The sequence below is a fragment of the Accipiter gentilis genome, chromosome W, assembly GCF_929443795.1.
Source record: "Accipiter gentilis chromosome W, bAccGen1.1, whole genome shotgun sequence".
Taxonomy (NCBI): domain Eukaryota; kingdom Metazoa; phylum Chordata; class Aves; order Accipitriformes; family Accipitridae; genus Astur; species Astur gentilis.
The window spans coordinates 19,945,801-19,964,767 of NC_064918.1; positions in this window are offsets into that span (position 1 = coordinate 19,945,801).

An 18,967-nucleotide genomic window follows, 5' to 3' on the forward strand; every position below is an offset into this window, starting at 1 on the left:
CTCTCTTCCCTCGGCCGTCACGGTTTCTCCGCATTTCCCACATCTCCCTCTTTCCCATTATTTCCCTCGCGTGTCTCTTTCCCCTCGCCTGTGTCTCTCTCCCCTCTTCCTTTCGGTCCCAATTTTCCCTATTTTCTCGCTCCTTCCCCCCTTCCCTCTCACTCCTCCACTCTCTCTCTTCCCTCGGCTGTCACTGTTCTCCGGCTTTCCCACAAATCCCTCTTTTCCATATGTTCCCTCGCGTGCCTCTTTCCCCTCGCCTGTGTCTCTCTCCTCTCTTCCTTCGGTCTCTATTTCCCCCACTTTCTCTCGCCTTCCCCCATTCCCTCTCACTCCTCCACTCTCTCTCTTCCCTCGGCCGTCACGGTTTTCTCTGCATTTGCCACATCTCCCTCTTTCCCATTATTTCCCTCGCGTGTCTCTTTCCCCTCGCCTGTGTCTCTCTCCCCTCTTCCTTTCGGTCCCAATTTTCCCTATTTTCTCGCTCCTTCCCCCATTCCCTCTCACTCCTCCACTCTCTCTCTTCCCTCGGCTGTCACTGTTCTCCGGCTTTCCCACAAATCCCTCTTTTCCATCTGTTCCCTCGCCTTACTCTTTCCCCTCGCCTGTGTCTCTCTCCTCTTTTCCTTCGGTCTCTATTTCCCCCACTTTCTCTCGCCTTCCCCCATTCCCTCTCACTCCTCCACTCTCTCTCTTCCCTTGCCGTCACGGTTTCTCTGCATTTGCCACATCTCCCTCTTTCCCATTATTTCCCTCGCGTGTCTCTTTCCCCTCGCCTGTGTCTCTCTCCCCTCTTCCTTTCGGTCCCAATTTTCCCTATTTTCTCGCTCCTTCCCCCATTCCCTCTCACTCCTCCACTCTCTCTCTTCCCTCGGCTGTCACTGTTCTCCGGCTTTCCCACAAATCCCTCTTTTCCATCTGTTCCCTCGCGTGCCTCTTTCCCCTCGCCTGTGTCTCTCTCCTCTCTTCCTTCGGTCTCTATTTCCCTCACTTTCTCTCGCCTTCCCCCATTCCCTCTCACTCCTCCACTCTCTCTCTTCCCTCGGCCGTCACGGTTTCTCAGCATTTCCCACATCTCCCTCTTTCCCATCTTTTCCCCCACGTGTCTCTTTCCACTCGCCTGTGTCTCTCTCCTCTCTTCCTTCGGTCTCCATTTCCCCCAATTTCTCTCGCCTTCCCCCATTCCCTCTCACTCCTCCACTCTCTCTCTTCCCTCGGCTGTCACTGTTCTCCGGCTTTCCCACAAATCCCTCTTTTCCATCTGTTCCCTCGCCTTACTCTTTCCCCTCGCCTGTGTCTCTCTCCTCTCTTCCTTCGGTCCCTATTTTCCCCACTTTCTCTCGCCTTCCCCCATTCCCTCTCACTCCTCCACTCTCTCTCTTCCCTCGGCCGTCACGGTTTCTCCGCATTTCCCACATCTCCCTCTTTCCCATTATTTCCCTCGCGTGTCTCTTTCTCCTCGCCTGTGTCTCTCTCCCCTCTTCCTTTCGGTCCCAATTTTCCCTATTTTCTCGCTCCTTCCCCCCTTCCCTCTCACTCCTCCACTCTCTCTCTTCCCTCGGCTGTCACTGTTCTCCGGCTTTCCCACAAATCCCTCTTTTCCATATGTTCCCTCGCGTGCCTCTTTCCCCTCGCCTGTGTCTCTCTCCTCTCTTCCTTCGGTCTCTATTTCCCCCACTTTCTCTCGCCTTCCCCCATTCCCTCTCACTCCTCCACTCTCTCTCTTCCCTCGGCCGTCACGGTTTTCTCTGCATTTGCCACATCTCCCTCTTTCCCATTATTTCCCTCGCGTGTCTCTTTCCCCTCGCCTGTGTCTCTCTCCCCTCTTCCTTTCGGTCCCAATTTTCCCTATTTTCTCGCTCCTTCCCCCATTCCCTCTCACTCCTCCACTCTCTCTCTTCCCTCGGCTGTCACTGTTCTCCGGCTTTCCCACAAATCCCTCTTTTCCATCTGTTCCCTCGCCTTACTCTTTCCCCTCGCCTGTGTCTCTCTCCTCTTTTCCTTCGGTCTCTATTTCCCCCACTTTCTCTCGCCTTCCCCCATTCCCTCTCACTCCTCCACTCTCTCTCTTCCCTTGCCGTCACGGTTTCTCTGGTTTTACCCCATTTCCCTCTTTCCCATCTTTTCCCTCGCGTGTCTCTTTCCCCTCGCCTGTGTCTCTCTCCTCTCTTCCTTCGGTCTCTATTTCCCCCAATTTCTCTCGCCTTCCCCCCTTCCCTCTCACTCCTCCACTCTCTCTCTTCCCTCGGCCGTCACGGTTTCTCCGCATTTCCCACATCTCCCTCTTTCCCATTATTTCCCTCGCGTGTCTCTTTCCCCTCGCCTGTGTCTCTCTCCCCTCTTCCTTTCGCTCCCAATGTTCCCTATTTTCTCGCTCCTTCCCCCATTCCCTCTCACTCCTCCACTCTCTCTCTTCCCTTGCCGTCACGGTTTCTCTGGTTTTCCCACATTTCCCTCTTTCCCATCTTTTCCCTCGCGTGTCTCTTTCCCCTCGCTTGTGTCTCTCTCCCCTCTTCCTTTCGGTCCCAATGTTCCCTATTTTCTCGCTCCTTCCCCCATTCCCTCTCACTCCTCCACTCTCTCTCTTCCCTTGGCCGTCACGGTTTCTCCGGCTTCCCCACATCTCCCTCTTTCCCATCTTTTCCCCCACGTGTCTCTTTCCCCTCGCCTGTGTCTCTCTCCTCTCTTCCTTCGGTCTCCATTTCCCCCAATTTCTCTCGCCTTCCCCCCTTCCCTCTCACTCCTCCACTCTCTCTCTTCCCTCGGCTGTCACTGTTCTCCGGCTTTCCCACAAATCCCTCTTTTCCATCTGTTCCCTCGCGTGCCTCTTTCCCCTCGCCTGTGTCTCTCTCCTCTCTTCCTTCGGTCTCTATTTCCCCCACTTTCTCTCGCCTTCCCCCATTCCCTCTCACTCCTCCACTCTCTCTCTTCCCTCGGCCGTCACGGTTTCTCCGCATTTCCCACATCTCCCTCTTTCCCATTATTTCCCTCGCGTGTCTCTTTGTCCTCGCCTGTGTCTCTCTCCCCTCTTCCTTTCGGTCCCAATTTTCCCTATTTTCTCGCTCCTTCCCCCCTTCCCTCTCACTCCTCCACTCTCTCTCTTCCCTCGGCTGTCACTGTTCTCCGGCTTTCCCACAAATCCCTCTTTTCCATCTGTTCCCTCGCCTTACTCTTTCCCCTCGCCTGTGTCTCTCTCCTCTCTTCCTTCGGTCTCTATTTCCCCCACTTTCTCTCGCCTTCCCCCATTCCCTCTCACTCCTCCACTCTCTCTCTTCCCTTGGCCGTCACGGTTTCTCCGGCTTCCCCACATCTCCCTCTTTCCCATCTTTTCCCCCACGTGTCTCTTTCCCCTCGCCTGTGTCTCTCTCCCCTCTTCCTTTCGCTCCCAATGTTCCCTATTTTCTCGCTCCTTCCCCCCTTCCCTCTCACTCCTCCACTCTCTCTCTTCCCTCGGCTGTCACTGTTCTCCGGCTTTCCCACAAATCCCTCTTTTCCATCTGTTAACTCGCCTTACTCTTTCCCCTCGCCTGTGTCTCTCTCCTCTCTTCCTTCGGTCTCTATTTCCCCCAATTTCTCTCACCTTCCCCCATTCCCTCTCACTCCTCCACTCTCTCTCTTCCCTCGGCCGTCACGGTTTCTCCGCATTTCCCACATCTCCCTCTTTCCCATAATTTCCCTCGCGTGTCTCTTTCCCCTCGCCTGTGTCTCTCTCCCCTCTTCCTTTCGGTCCCAATTTTCCCTATTTTCTCGCTCCTTCCCCCCTTCCCTCTCACTCCTCCACTCTCTCTCTTCCCTCGGCTGTCACTGTTCTCCGGCTTTCCCACAAATCCCTCTTTTCCATCTGTTCCCTCGCGTGCCTCTTTCCCCTCGCCTGTGTCTCTCTCCTCTCTTCCTTCGGTCTCTATTTCCCTCACTTTCTCTCGCCTTCCCCCATTCCCTCTCACTCCTCCACTCTCTCTCTTCCCTCGGCCGTCACGGTTCCTCCGCATTTCCCACATCTCCCTCTTTCCCATTATTTCCCTCGCGTGTCTCTTTCCCCTCGCCTGTGTCTCTCTCCTCTCTTCCTTCGGTCTCTATTTCCCCCACTTTCTCTCGCCTTCCCCCATTCCCTCTCACTCCTCCACTCTCTCTCTTCCCTCGGCCGTCACGGTTTCTCCGCATTTCCCACATCTCCCTCTTTCCCATTATTTCCCTCGCGTGTCTCTTTGTCCTCGCCTGTGTCTCTCTCCCCTCTTCCTTTCGGTCCCAATTTTCCCTATTTTCTCGCTCCTTCCCCCCTTCCCTCTCACTCCTCCACTCTCTCTTCCCTCGGCTGTCACTGTTCTCCAGCTTTCCCACAAATCCCTCTTTTCCATCTGTTCCCTCGCCTTACTCTTTCCCCTCGCCTGTGTCTCTCTCCTCTCTTCCTTCGGTCTCGATTTCCCCCAATTTCTCTCGCCTTCCCCCCTTCCCTCTCACTCCTCCCCTCTCTCTCTTCCCTTGGCCGTCACGGTTTCTCCGGCTTCCCCACATCTCCCTCTTTCCCATCTTTTCCCCCACGTGTCTCTTTCCCCTCGCCTGTGTCTCTCTCCTCTCTTCCTTCGGTCTCCATTTCCCCCAATTTCTCTCGCCTTCCCCCATTCCCTCTCACTCCTCCACTCTCTCTCTTCCCTCGGCTGTCACTGTTCTCCGGCTTTCCCACAAATCCCTCTTTTCCATCTGTTCCCTCGCCTTACTCTTTCCCCTCGCCTGTGTCTCTCTCCTCTCTTCCTTCGGTCCCTATTTTCCCCACTTTCTCTCGCCTTCCCCCATTCCCTCTCACTCCTCCACTCTCTCTCTTCCCTCGGCCGTCACGGTTTCTCCGCATTTCCCACATCTCCCTCTTTCCCATTATTTCCCTCGCGTGTCTCTTTCCCCTCGCCTGTGTCTCTCTCCCCTCTTCCTTTCGGTCCCAATTTTCCCTATTTTCTCGCTCCTTCCCCCCTTCCCTCTCACTCCTCCACTCTCTCTCTTCCCTCGGCTGTCACTGTTCTCCGGCTTTCCCACAAATCCCTCTTTTCCATATGTTCCCTCGCGTGCCTCTTTCCCCTCGCCTGTGTCTCTCTCCTCTCTTCCTTCGGTCTCTATTTCCCCCACTTTCTCTCGCCTTCCCCCCTTCCCTCTCACTCCTCCACTCTCTCTCTTCCCTCGGCCGTCACGGTTTTCTCTGCATTTGCCACATCTCCCTCTTTCCCATTATTTCCCTCGCGTGTCTCTTTCCCCTCGCCTGTGTCTCTCTCCCCTCTTCCTTTCGGTCCCAATTTTCCCTATTTTCTCGCTCCTTCCCCCATTCCCTCTCACTCCTCCACTCTCTCTCTTCCCTCGGCTGTCACTGTTCTCCGGCTTTCCCACAAATCCCTCTTTTCCATCTGTTCCCTCGCCTTACTCTTTCCCCTCGCCTGTGTCTCTCTCCTCTTTTCCTTCGGTCTCTATTTCCCCCACTTTCTCTCGCCTTCCCCCATTCCCTCTCACTCCTCCACTCTCTCTCTTCCCTTGCCGTCACGGTTTCTCTGCATTTGCCACATCTCCCTCTTTCCCATTATTTCCCTCGCGTGTCTCTTTCCCCTCGCCTGTGTCTCTCTCCCCTCTTCCTTTCGGTCCCAATTTTCCCTATTTTCTCGCTCCTTCCCCCATTCCCTCTCACTCCTCCACTCTCTCTCTTCCCTCGGCTGTCACTGTTCTCCGGCTTTCCCACAAATCCCTCTTTTCCATCTGTTCCCTCGCCTTACTCTTTCCCCTCGCCTGTGTCTCTCTCCTCTTTTCCTTCGGTCTCTATTTCCCCCACTTTCTCTCGCCTTCCCCCATTCCCTCTCACTCCTCCACTCTCTCTCTTCCCTCGGCCGTCACGGTTTCTCCGCATTTCCCACATCTCCCTCTTTCCCATAATTTCCCTCGCGTGTCTCTTTCCCCTCGCCTGTGTCTCTCTCCCCTCTTCCTTTCGGTCCCCATTTTCCCTATTTTCTCGCTCCTTCCCCCCTTCCCTCTCACTCCTCCACTCTCTCTCTTCCCTCGGCTGTCACTGTTCTCCGGCTTTCCCACAAATCCCTCTTTTCCATCTGTTCCCTCGCGTGCCTCTTTCCCCTCGCCTGTGTCTCTCTCCTCTCTTCCTTCGGTCTCTATTTCCCTCACTTTCTCTCGCCTTCCCCCATTCCCTCTCACTCCTCCACTCTCTCTCTTCCCTCGGCCGTCACGGTTTCTCCGCATTTCCCACATCTCCCTCTTTCCCATTATTTCCCTCGCGTGTCTCTTTCCCCTCGCCTGTGTCTCTCTCCTCTCTTCCTTCGGTCTCTATTTCCCCCACTTTCTCTCGCCTTCCCCCATTCCCTCTCACTCCTCCACTCTCTCTCTTCCCTTGGCCGTCACGGTTTCTCCGGCTTCCCCACATCTCCCTCTTTCCCATCTTTTCCCCCACGTGTCTCTTTCCCCTCGCCTGTGTCTCTCTCCTCTCTTCCTTCGGTCTCCATTTCCCCCAATTTCTCTCGCCTTCCCCCATTCCCTCTCACTCCTCCACTCTCTCTCTTCCCTCGGCTGTCACTGTTCTCCGGCTTTCCCACAAATCCCTCTTTTCCATCTGTTCCCTCGCCTTACTCTTTCCCCTCGCCTGTGTCTCTCTCCTCTCTTCCTTCGGTCCCTATTTTCCCCACTTTCTCTCGCCTTCCCCCATTCCCTCTCACTCCTCCACTCTCTCTCTTCCCTCGGCCGTCACGGTTTCTCCGCATTTCCCACATCTCCCTCTTTCCCATTATTTCCCTCGCGTGTCTCTTTCTCCTCGCCTGTGTCTCTCTCCCCTCTTCCTTTCGGTCCCAATTTTCCCTATTTTCTCGCTCCTTCCCCCCTTCCCTCTCACTCCTCCACTCTCTCTCTTCCCTCGGCTGTCACTGTTCTCCGGCTTTCCCACAAATCCCTCTTTTCCATATGTTCCCTCGCGTGCCTCTTTCCCCTCGCCTGTGTCTCTCTCCTCTCTTCCTTCGGTCTCTATTTCCCCCACTTTCTCTCGCCTTCCCCCATTCCCTCTCACTCCTCCACTCTCTCTCTTCCCTCGGCCGTCACGGTTTTCTCTGCATTTGCCACATCTCCCTCTTTCCCATTATTTCCCTCGCGTGTCTCTTTCCCCTCGCCTGTGTCTCTCTCCCCTCTTCCTTTCGGTCCCAATTTTCCCTATTTTCTCGCTCCTTCCCCCATTCCCTCTCACTCCTCCACTCTCTCTCTTCCCTCGGCTGTCACTGTTCTCCGGCTTTCCCACAAATCCCTCTTTTCCATCTGTTCCCTCGCCTTACTCTTTCCCCTCGCCTGTGTCTCTCTCCTCTTTTCCTTCGGTCTCTATTTCCCCCACTTTCTCTCGCCTTCCCCCATTCCCTCTCACTCCTCCACTCTCTCTCTTCCCTTGCCGTCACGGTTTCTCTGGTTTTACCACATTTCCCTCTTTCCCATCTTTTCCCTCGCGTGTCTCTTTCCCCTCGCCTGTGTCTCTCTCCTCTCTTCCTTCGGTCTCTAATTCCCCAAATTTCTCTCGCCTTCCCCCCTTCCCTCTCACTCCTCCACTCTCTCTCTTCCCTCGGCCGTCACGGTTTCTCCGCATTTCCCACATCTCCCTCTTTCCCATTATTTCCCTCGCGTGTCTCTTTCCCCTCGCCTGTGTCTCTCTCCCCTCTTCCTTTCGCTCCCAATGTTCCCTATTTTCTTGCTCCTTCCCCCATTCCCTCTCACTCCTCCACTCTCTCTCTTCCCTTGCCGTCACGGTTTCTCTGGTTTTCCCACATTTCCCTCTTTCCCATCTTTTCCCTCGCGTGTCTCTTTCCCCTCGCTTGTGTCTCTCTCCCCTCTTCCTTTCGGTCCCAATGTTCCCTATTTTCTCGCTCCTTCCCCCATTCCCTCTCACTCCTCCACTCTCTCTCTTCCCTTGCCGTCACGGTTTCTCTGGTTTTCCCACATTTCCCTCTTTCCCATCTTTTCCCTCGCGTGTCTCTTTCCCCTCGCCTGTGTCTCTCTCCCCTCTTCCTTTCGGTCCCAATGTTCCCTATTTTCTCGCTCCTTCCCCCATTCCCTCTCACTCCTCCACTCTCTCTCTTCCCTTGCCGTCACGGTTTCTCTGGTTTTCCCACATTTCCCTCTTTCCCATCTTTTCCCTCGCGTGTCTCTTTCCCCTCGCCTGTGTCTCTCTCCCCTCTTCCTTTCGGTCCCCATTTTCCCTATTTTCTCGCTCCTTCCCCCCTTCCCTCTCACTCCTCCACTCTCTCTCTTCCCTCGGCTGTCACTGTTCTCCGGCTTTCCCACAAATCCCTCTTTTCCATATGTTCCCTCGCGTGCCTCTTTCCCCTCGCCTGTGTCTCTCTCCTCTCTTCCTTCGGTCTCTATTTCCCCCACTTTCTCTCGCCTTCCCCCATTCCCTCTCACTCCTCCACTCTCTCTCTTCCCTCGGCCGTCACGGTTTCTCCGCATTTCCCACATCTCCCTCTTTCCCATTATTTCCCTCGCGTGTCTCTTTCCCCTCGCCTGTGTCTCTCTCCCCTCTTCCTTTCGGTCCCAATTTTCCCTATTTTCTCGCTCCTTCCCCCCTTCCCTCTCACTCCTCCACTCTCTCTCTTCCCTCGGCTGTCACTGTTCTCCGGCTTTCCCACAAATCCCTCTTTTCCATATGTTCCCTCGCGTGCCTCTTTCCCCTCGCCTGTGTCTCTCTCCTCTCTTCCTTCGGTCTCTATTTCCCCCACTTTCTCTCGCCTTCCCCCATTCCCTCTCACTCCTCCACTCTCTCTCTTCCCTCGGCCGTCACGGTTTTCTCTGCATTTGCCACATCTCCCTCTTTCCCATTATTTCCCTCGCGTGTCTCTTTCCCCTCGCCTGTGTCTCTCTCCCCTCTTCCTTTCGGTCCCAATTTTCCCTATTTTCTCGCTCCTTCCCCCATTCCCTCTCACTCCTCCACTCTCTCTCTTCCCTCGGCTGTCACTGTTCTCCGGCTTTCCCACAAATCCCTCTTTTCCATCTGTTCCCTCGCCTTACTCTTTCCCCTCGCCTGTGTCTCTCTCCTCTTTTCCTTCGGTCTCTATTTCCCCCACTTTCTCTCGCCTTCCCCCATTCCCTCTCACTCCTCCACTCTCTCTCTTCCCTTGCCGTCACGGTTTCTCTGCATTTGCCACATCTCCCTCTTTCCCATTATTTCCCTCGCGTGTCTCTTTCCCCTCGCCTGTGTCTCTCTCCCCTCTTCCTTTCGGTCCCAATTTTCCCTATTTTCTCGCTCCTTCCCCCATTCCCTCTCACTCCTCCACTCTCTCTCTTCCCTCGGCTGTCACTGTTCTCCGGCTTTCCCACAAATCCCTCTTTTCCATCTGTTCCCTCGCCTTACTCTTTCCCCTCGCCTGTGTCTCTCTCCTCTTTTCCTTCGGTCTCTATTTCCCCCACTTTCTCTCGCCTTCCCCCATTCCCTCTCACTCCTCCACTCTCTCTCTTCCCTCGGCCGTCACGGTTTCTCCGCATTTCCCACATCTCCCTCTTTCCCATAATTTCCCTCGCGTGTCTCTTTCCCCTCGCCTGTGTCTCTCTCCCCTCTTCCTTTCGGTCCCCATTTTCCCTATTTTCTCGCTCCTTCCCCCCTTCCCTCTCACTCCTCCACTCTCTCTCTTCCCTCGGCTGTCACTGTTCTCCGGCTTTCCCACAAATCCCTCTTTTCCATCTGTTCCCTCGCGTGCCTCTTTCCCCTCGCCTGTGTCTCTCTCCTCTCTTCCTTCGGTCTCTATTTCCCTCACTTTCTCTCGCCTTCCCCCATTCCCTCTCACTCCTCCACTCTCTCTCTTCCCTCGGCCGTCACGGTTTCTCCGCATTTCCCACATCTCCCTCTTTCCCATTATTTCCCTCGCGTGTCTCTTTCCCCTCGCCTGTGTCTCTCTCCTCTCTTCCTTCGGTCTCTATTTCCCCCACTTTCTCTCGCCTTCCCCCATTCCCTCTCACTCCTCCACTCTCTCTCTTCCCTTGGCCGTCACGGTTTCTCCGGCTTCCCCACATCTCCCTCTTTCCCATCTTTTCCCCCACGTGTCTCTTTCCACTCGCCTGTGTCTCTCTCCTCTCTTCCTTCGGTCTCCATTTCCCCCAATTTCTCTCGCCTTCCCCCATTCCCTCTCACTCCTCCACTCTCTCTCTTCCCTCGGCTGTCACTGTTCTCCGGCTTTCCCACAAATCCCTCTTTTCCATCTGTTCCCTCGCCTTACTCTTTCCCCTCGCCTGTGTCTCTCTCCTCTCTTCCTTCGGTCCCTATTTTCCCCACTTTCTCTCGCCTTCCCCCATTCCCTCTCACTCCTCCACTCTCTCTCTTCCCTCGGCCGTCACGGTTTCTCCGCATTTCCCACATCTCCCTCTTTCCCATTATTTCCCTCGCGTGTCTCTTTCTCCTCGCCTGTGTCTCTCTCCCCTCTTCCTTTCGGTCCCAATTTTCCCTATTTTCTCGCTCCTTCCCCCCTTCCCTCTCACTCCTCCACTCTCTCTCTTCCCTCGGCTGTCACTGTTCTCCGGCTTTCCCACAAATCCCTCTTTTCCATATGTTCCCTCGCGTGCCTCTTTCCCCTCGCCTGTGTCTCTCTCCTCTCTTCCTTCGGTCTCTATTTCCCCCACTTTCTCTCGCCTTCCCCCATTCCCTCTCACTCCTCCACTCTCTCTCTTCCCTCGGCCGTCACGGTTTTCTCTGCATTTGCCACATCTCCCTCTTTCCCATTATTTCCCTCGCGTGTCTCTTTCCCCTCGCCTGTGTCTCTCTCCCCTCTTCCTTTCGGTCCCAATTTTCCCTATTTTCTCGCTCCTTCCCCCATTCCCTCTCACTCCTCCACTCTCTCTCTTCCCTCGGCTGTCACTGTTCTCCGGCTTTCCCACAAATCCCTCTTTTCCATCTGTTCCCTCGCCTTACTCTTTCCCCTCGCCTGTGTCTCTCTCCTCTTTTCCTTCGGTCTCTATTTCCCCCACTTTCTCTCGCCTTCCCCCATTCCCTCTCACTCCTCCACTCTCTCTCTTCCCTTGCCGTCACGGTTTCTCTGGTTTTACCACATTTCCCTCTTTCCCATCTTTTCCCTCGCGTGTCTCTTTCCCCTCGCCTGTGTCTCTCTCCTCTCTTCCTTCGGTCTCTATTTCCCCCAATTTCTCTCGCCTTCCCCCCTTCCCTCTCACTCCTCCACTCTCTCTCTTCCCTCGGCCGTCACGGTTTCTCCGCATTTCCCACATCTCCCTCTTTCCCATTATTTCCCTCGCGTGTCTCTTTCCCCTCGCCTGTGTCTCTCTCCCCTCTTCCTTTCGCTCCCAATGTTCCCTATTTTCTCGCTCCTTCCCCCATTCCCTCTCACTCCTCCACTCTCTCTCTTCCCTTGCCGTCACGGTTTCTCTGGTTTTCCCACATTTCCCTCTTTCCCATCTTTTCCCTCGCGTGTCTCTTTCCCCTCGCTTGTGTCTCTCTCCCCTCTTCCTTTCGGTCCCAATGTTCCCTATTTTCTCGCTCCTTCCCCCATTCCCTCTCACTCCTCCACTCTCTCTCTTCCCTTGGCCGTCACGGTTTCTCCGGCTTCCCCACATCTCCCTCTTTCCCATCTTTTCCCCCACGTGTCTCTTTCCCCTCGCCTGTGTCTCTCTCCTCTCTTCCTTCGGTCTCCATTTCCCCCAATTTCTCTCGCCTTCCCCCCTTCCCTCTCACTCCTCCACTCTCTCTCTTCCCTCGGCTGTCACTGTTCTCCGGCTTTCCCACAAATCCCTCTTTTCCATCTGTTCCCTCGCGTGCCTCTTTCCCCTCGCCTGTGTCTCTCTCCTCTCTTCCTTCGGTCTCTATTTCCCCCACTTTCTCTCGCCTTCCCCCATTCCCTCTCACTCCTCCACTCTCTCTCTTCCCTCGGCCGTCACGGTTTCTCCGCATTTCCCACATCTCCCTCTTTCCCATTATTTCCCTCGCGTGTCTCTTTGTCCTCGCCTGTGTCTCTCTCCCCTCTTCCTTTCGGTCCCAATTTTCCCTATTTTCTCGCTCCTTCCCCCCTTCCCTCTCACTCCTCCACTCTCTCTCTTCCCTCGGCTGTCACTGTTCTCCGGCTTTCCCACAAATCCCTCTTTTCCATCTGTTCCCTCGCCTTACTCTTTCCCCTCGCCTGTGTCTCTCTCCTCTCTTCCTTCGGTCTCTATTTCCCCCACTTTCTCTCGCCTTCCCCCATTCCCTCTCACTCCTCCACTCTCTCTCTTCCCTTGGCCGTCACGGTTTCTCCGGCTTCCCCACATCTCCCTCTTTCCCATCTTTTCCCCCACGTGTCTCTTTCCCCTCGCCTGTGTCTCTCTCCCCTCTTCCTTTCGCTCCCAATGTTCCCTATTTTCTCGCTCCTTCCCCCCTTCCCTCTCACTCCTCCACTCTCTCTCTTCCCTCGGCTGTCACTGTTCTCCGGCTTTCCCACAAATCCCTCTTTTCCATCTGTTAACTCGCCTTACTCTTTCCCCTCGCCTGTGTCTCTCTCCTCTCTTCCTTCGGTCTCTATTTCCCCCAATTTCTCTCACCTTCCCCCATTCCCTCTCACTCCTCCACTCTCTCTCTTCCCTCGGCCGTCACGGTTTCTCCGCATTTCCCACATCTCCCTCTTTCCCATAATTTCCCTCGCGTGTCTCTTTCCCCTCGCCTGTGTCTCTCTCCCCTCTTCCTTTCGGTCCCAATTTTCCCTATTTTCTCGCTCCTTCCCCCCTTCCCTCTCACTCCTCCACTCTCTCTCTTCCCTCGGCTGTCACTGTTCTCCGGCTTTCCCACAAATCCCTCTTTTCCATCTGTTCCCTCGCGTGCCTCTTTCCCCTCGCCTGTGTCTCTCTCCTCTCTTCCTTCGGTCTCTATTTCCCTCACTTTCTCTCGCCTTCCCCCATTCCCTCTCACTCCTCCACTCTCTCTCTTCCCTCGGCCGTCACGGTTCCTCCGCATTTCCCACATCTCCCTCTTTCCCATTATTTCCCTCGCGTGTCTCTTTCCCCTCGCCTGTGTCTCTCTCCTCTCTTCCTTCGGTCTCTATTTCCCCCACTTTCTCTCGCCTTCCCCCATTCCCTCTCACTCCTCCACTCTCTCTCTTCCCTCGGCCGTCACGGTTTCTCCGCATTTCCCACATCTCCCTCTTTCCCATTATTTCCCTCGCGTGTCTCTTTGTCCTCGCCTGTGTCTCTCTCCCCTCTTCCTTTCGGTCCCAATTTTCCCTATTTTCTCGCTCCTTCCCCCCTTCCCTCTCACTCCTCCACTCTCTCTTCCCTCGGCTGTCACTGTTCTCCAGCTTTCCCACAAATCCCTCTTTTCCATCTGTTCCCTCGCCTTACTCTTTCCCCTCGCCTGTGTCTCTCTCCTCTCTTCCTTCGGTCTCTATTTCCCCCACTTTCTCTCGCCTTCCCCCATTCCCTCTCACTCCTCCACTCTCTCTCTTCCCTCGGCTGTCACTGTTCTCCGGCTTTCCCACAAATCCCTCTTTTCCATCTGTTCCCTCGCCTTACTCTTTCCCCTCGCCTGTGTCTCTCTCCTCTCTTCCTTCGGTCCCTATTTTCCCCACTTTCTCTCGCCTTCCCCCATTCCCTCTCACTCCTCCACTCTCTCTCTTCCCTCGGCCGTCACGGTTTCTCCGCATTTCCCACATCTCCCTCTTTCCCATTATTTCCCTCGCGTGTCTCTTTCCCCTCGCCTGTGTCTCTCTCCCCTCTTCCTTTCGGTCCCAATTTTCCCTATTTTCTCGCTCCTTCCCCCCTTCCCTCTCACTCCTCCACTCTCTCTCTTCCCTCGGCTGTCACTGTTCTCCGGCTTTCCCACAAATCCCTCTTTTCCATATGTTCCCTCGCGTGCCTCTTTCCCCTCGCCTGTGTCTCTCTCCTCTCTTCCTTCGGTCTCTATTTCCCCCACTTTCTCTCGCCTTCCCCCATTCCCTCTCACTCCTCCACTCTCTCTCTTCCCTCGGCCGTCACGGTTTTCTCTGCATTTGCCACATCTCCCTCTTTCCCATTATTTCCCTCGCGTGTCTCTTTCCCCTCGCCTGTGTCTCTCTCCCCTCTTCCTTTCGGTCCCAATTTTCCCTATTTTCTCGCTCCTTCCCCCATTCCCTCTCACTCCTCCACTCTCTCTCTTCCCTCGGCTGTCACTGTTCTCCGGCTTTCCCACAAATCCCTCTTTTCCATCTGTTCCCTCGCCTTACTCTTTCCCCTCGCCTGTGTCTCTCTCCTCTTTTCCTTCGGTCTCTATTTCCCCCACTTTCTCTCGCCTTCCCCCATTCCCTCTCACTCCTCCACTCTCTCTCTTCCCTTGCCGTCACGGTTTCTCTGCATTTCCCACATCTCCCTCTTTCCCATTATTTCCCTCGCGTGTCTCTTTCCCCTCGCCTGTGTCTCTCTCCCCTCTTCCTTTCGGTCCCAATTTTCCCTATTTTCTCGCTCCTTCCCCCATTCCCTCTCACTCCTCCACTCTCTCTCTTCCCTCGGCTGTCACTGTTCTCCGGCTTTCCCACAAATCCCTCTTTTCCATCTGTTCCCTCGCCTTACTCTTTCCCCTCGCCTGTGTCTCTCTCCTCTTTTCCTTCGGTCTCTATTTCCCCCACTTTCTCTCGCCTTCCCCCATTCCCTCTCACTCCTCCACTCTCTCTCTTCCCTCGGCCGTCACGGTTTCTCCGCATTTCCCACATCTCCCTCTTTCCCATAATTTCCCTCGCGTGTCTCTTTCCCCTCGCCTGTGTCTCTCTCCCCTCTTCCTTTCGGTCCCCATTTTCCCTATTTTCTCGCTCCTTCCCCCCTTCCCTCTCACTCCTCCACTCTCTCTCTTCCCTCGGCTGTCACTGTTCTCCGGCTTTCCCACAAATCCCTCTTTTCCATCTGTTCCCTCGCGTGCCTCTTTCCCCTCGCCTGTGTCTCTCTCCTCTCTTCCTTCGGTCTCTATTTCCCTCACTTTCTCTCGCCTTCCCCCATTCCCTCTCACTCCTCCACTCTCTCTCTTCCCTCGGCCGTCACGGTTTCTCCGCATTTCCCACATCTCCCTCTTTCCCATTATTTCCCTCGCGTGTCTCTTTCCCCTCGCCTGTGTCTCTCTCCTCTCTTCCTTCGGTCTCTATTTCCCCCACTTTCTCTCGCCTTCCCCCATTCCCTCTCACTCCTCCACTCTCTCTCTTCCCTTGGCCGTCACGGTTTCTCCGGCTTCCCCACATCTCCCTCTTTCCCATCTTTTCCCCCACGTGTCTCTTTCCACTCGCCTGTGTCTCTCTCCTCTCTTCCTTCGGTCTCCATTTCCCCCAATTTCTCTCGCCTTCCCCCATTCCCTCTCACTCCTCCACTCTCTCTCTTCCCTCGGCTGTCACTGTTCTCCGGCTTTCCCACAAATCCCTCTTTTCCATCTGTTCCCTCGCCTTACTCTTTCCCCTCGCCTGTGTCTCTCTCCTCTCTTCCTTCGGTCCCTATTTTCCCCACTTTCTCTCGCCTTCCCCCATTCCCTCTCACTCCTCCACTCTCTCTCTTCCCTCGGCCGTCACGGTTTCTCCGCATTTCCCACATCTCCCTCTTTCCCATTATTTCCCTCGCGTGTCTCTTTCTCCTCGCCTGTGTCTCTCTCCCCTCTTCCTTTCGGTCCCAATTTTCCCTATTTTCTCGCTCCTTCCCCCCTTCCCTCTCACTCCTCCACTCTCTCTCTTCCCTCGGCTGTCACTGTTCTCCGGCTTTCCCACAAATCCCTCTTTTCCATATGTTCCCTCGCGTGCCTCTTTCCCCTCGCCTGTGTCTCTCTCCTCTCTTCCTTCGGTCTCTATTTCCCCCACTTTCTCTCGCCTTCCCCCATTCCCTCTCACTCCTCCACTCTCTCTCTTCCCTCGGCCGACACGGTTTTCTCTGCATTTGCCACATCTCCCTCTTTCCCATTATTTCCCTCGCGTGTCTCTTTCCCCTCGCCTGTGTCTCTCTCCCCTCTTCCTTTCGGTCCCAATTTTCCCTATTTTCTCGCTCCTTCCCCCATTCCCTCTCACTCCTCCACTCTCTCTCTTCCCTCGGCTGTCACTGTTCTCCGGCTTTCCCACAAATCCCTCTTTTCCATCTGTTCCCTCGCCTTACTCTTTCCCCTCGCCTGTGTCTCTCTCCTCTTTTCCTTCGGTCTCTATTTCCCCCACTTTCTCTCGCCTTCCCCCATTCCCTCTCACTCCTCCACTCTCTCTCTTCCCTAGCCGTCACGGTTTCTCTGGTTTTACCACATTTCCCTCTTTCCCATCTTTTCCCTCGCGTGTCTCTTTCCCCTCGCCTGTGTCTCTCTCCTCTCTTCCTTCGGTCTCTAATTCCCCAAATTTCTCTCGCCTTCCCCCCTTCCCTCTCACTCCTCCACTCTCTCTCTTCCCTCGGCCGTCACGGTTTCTCCGCATTTCCCACATCTCCCTCTTTCCCATTATTTCCCTCGCGTGTCTCTTTCCCCTCGCCTGTGTCTCTCTCCCCTCTTCCTTTCGCTCCCAATGTTCCCTATTTTCTCGCTCCTTCCCCCATTCCCTCTCACTCCTCCACTCTCTCTCTTCCCTTGCCGTCACGGTTTCTCTGGTTTTCCCACATTTCCCTCTTTCCCATCTTTTCCCTCGCGTGTCTCTTTCCCCTCGCTTGTGTCTCTCTCCCCTCTTCCTTTCGGTCCCAATGTTCCCTATTTTCTCGCTCCTTCCCCCATTCCCTCTCACTCCTCCACTCTCTCTCTTCCCTTGCCGTCACGGTTTCTCTGGTTTTCCCACATTTCCCTCTTTCCCATCTTTTCCCTCGCGTGTCTCTTTCCCCTCGCCTGTGTCTCTCTCCCCTCTTCCTTTCGGTCCCCATTTTCCCTATTTTCTCGCTCCTTCCCCCCTTCCCTCTCACTCCTCCACTCTCTCTCTTCCCTCGGCTGTCACTGTTCTCCGGCTTTCCCACAAATCCCTCTTTTCCATCTGTTCCCTCGCGTGCCTCTTTCCCCTCGCCTGTGTCTCTCTCCTCTCTTCCTTCGGTCTCTATTTCCCCCACTTTCTCTCGCCTTCCCCCATTCCCTCTCACTCCTCCACTCTCTCTCTTCCCTCGGCCGTCACGGTTTCTCCGCATTTCCCACATCTCCCTCTTTCCCATTATTTCCCTCGCGTGTCTCTTTGTCCTCGCCTGTGTCTCTCTCCCCTCTTCCTTTCGGTCCCAATTTTCCCTATTTTCTCGCTCCTTCCCCCCTTCCCTCTCACTCCTCCACTCTCTCTCTTCCCTCGGCTGTCACTGTTCTCCGGCTTTCCCACAAATCCCTCTTTTCCATCTGTTCCCTCGCCTTACTCTTTCCCCTCGCCTGTGTCTCTCTCCTCTCTTCCTTCGGTCCCTATTTTCCCCACTTTCTCTCGCCTTCCCCCATTCCCTCTCACTCCTCCACTCTCTCTCTTCCCTCGGCCGTCACGGTTTCTCCGCATTTCCCACATCTCCCTCTTTCCCATTATTTCCCTCGCGTGTCTCTTTCTCCTCGCCTGTGTCTCTCTCCCCTCTTCCTTTCAGTCCCAATTTTCCCTATTTTCTCGCTCCTTCCCCCCTTCCCTCTCACTCCTCCACTCTCTCTCTTCCCTCGGCTGTCACTGTTCTCCGGCTTTCCCACAAATCCCTCTTTTCCATATGTTCCCTCGCGTGCCTCTTTCCCCTCGCCTGTGTCTCTCTCCTCTCTTCCTTCGGTCTCTATTTCCCCCACTTTCTCTCGCCTTCCCCCATTCCCTCTCACTCCTCCACTCTCTCTCTTCCCTCGGCCGTCACGGTTTCTCCGCATTTCCCACATCTCCCTCTTTCCCATTATTTCCCTCGCGTGTCTCTTTGTCCTCGCCTGTGTCTCTCTCCCCTCTTCCTTTCGGTCCCAATTTTCCCTATTTTCTCGCTCCTTCCCCCCTTCCCTCTCACTCCTCCACTCTCTCTTCCCTCGGCTGTCACTGTTCTCCAGCTTTCCCACAAATCCCTCTTTTCCATCTGTTCCCTCGCCTTACTCTTTCCCCTCGCCTGTGTCTCTCTCCTCTCTTCCTTCGGTCTCTATTTCCCCCACTTTCTCTCGCCTTCCCCCATTCCCTCTCACTCCTCCACTCTCTCTCTTCCCTTGGCCGTCACGGTTTCTCCGGCTTCCCCACATCTCCCTCTTTCCCATCTTTTCCCCCACGTGTCTCTTTCCCCTCGCCTGTGTCTCTCTCCTCTCTTCCTTCGGTCTCCATTTCCCCCAATTTCTCTCGCCTTCCCCCATTCCCTCTCACTCCTCCACTCTCTCTCTTCCCTCGGCTGTCACTGTTCTCCGGCTTTCCCACAAATCCCTCTTTTCCATCTGTTCCCTCGCCTTACTCTTTCCCCTCGCCTGTGTCTCTCTCCTCTCTTCCTTCGGTCCCTATTTTCCCCACTTTCTCTCGCCTTCCCCCATTCCCTCTCACTCCTCCACTCTCTCTCTTCCCTCGGCCGTCACGGTTTCTCCGCATTTCCCACATCTCCCTCTTTCCCATTATTTCCCTCGCGTGTCTCTTTCCCCTCGCCTGTGTCTCTCTCCCCTCTTCCTTTCGGTCCCAATTTTCCCTATTTTCTCGCTCCTTCCCCCCTTCCCTCTCACTCCTCCACTCTCTCTCTTCCCTCGGCTGTCACTGTTCTCCGGCTTTCCCACAAATCCCTCTTTTCCATATGTTCCCTCGCGTGCCTCTTTCCCCTCGCCTGTGTCTCTCTCCTCTCTTCCTTCGGTCTCTATTTCCCCCACTTTCTCTCGCCTTCCCCCATTCCCTCTCACTCCTCCACTCTCTCTCTTCCCTCGGCCGTCACGGTTTTCTCTGCATTTGCCACATCTCCCTCTTTCCCATTATTTCCCTCGCGTGTCTCTTTCCCCTCGCCTGTGTCTCTCTCCCCTCTTCCTTTCGGTCCCAATTTTCCCTATTTTCTCGCTCCTTCCCCCATTCCCTCTCACTCCTCCACTCTCTCTCTTCCCTCGGCTGTCACTGTTCTCCGGCTTTCCCACAAATCCCTCTTTTCCATC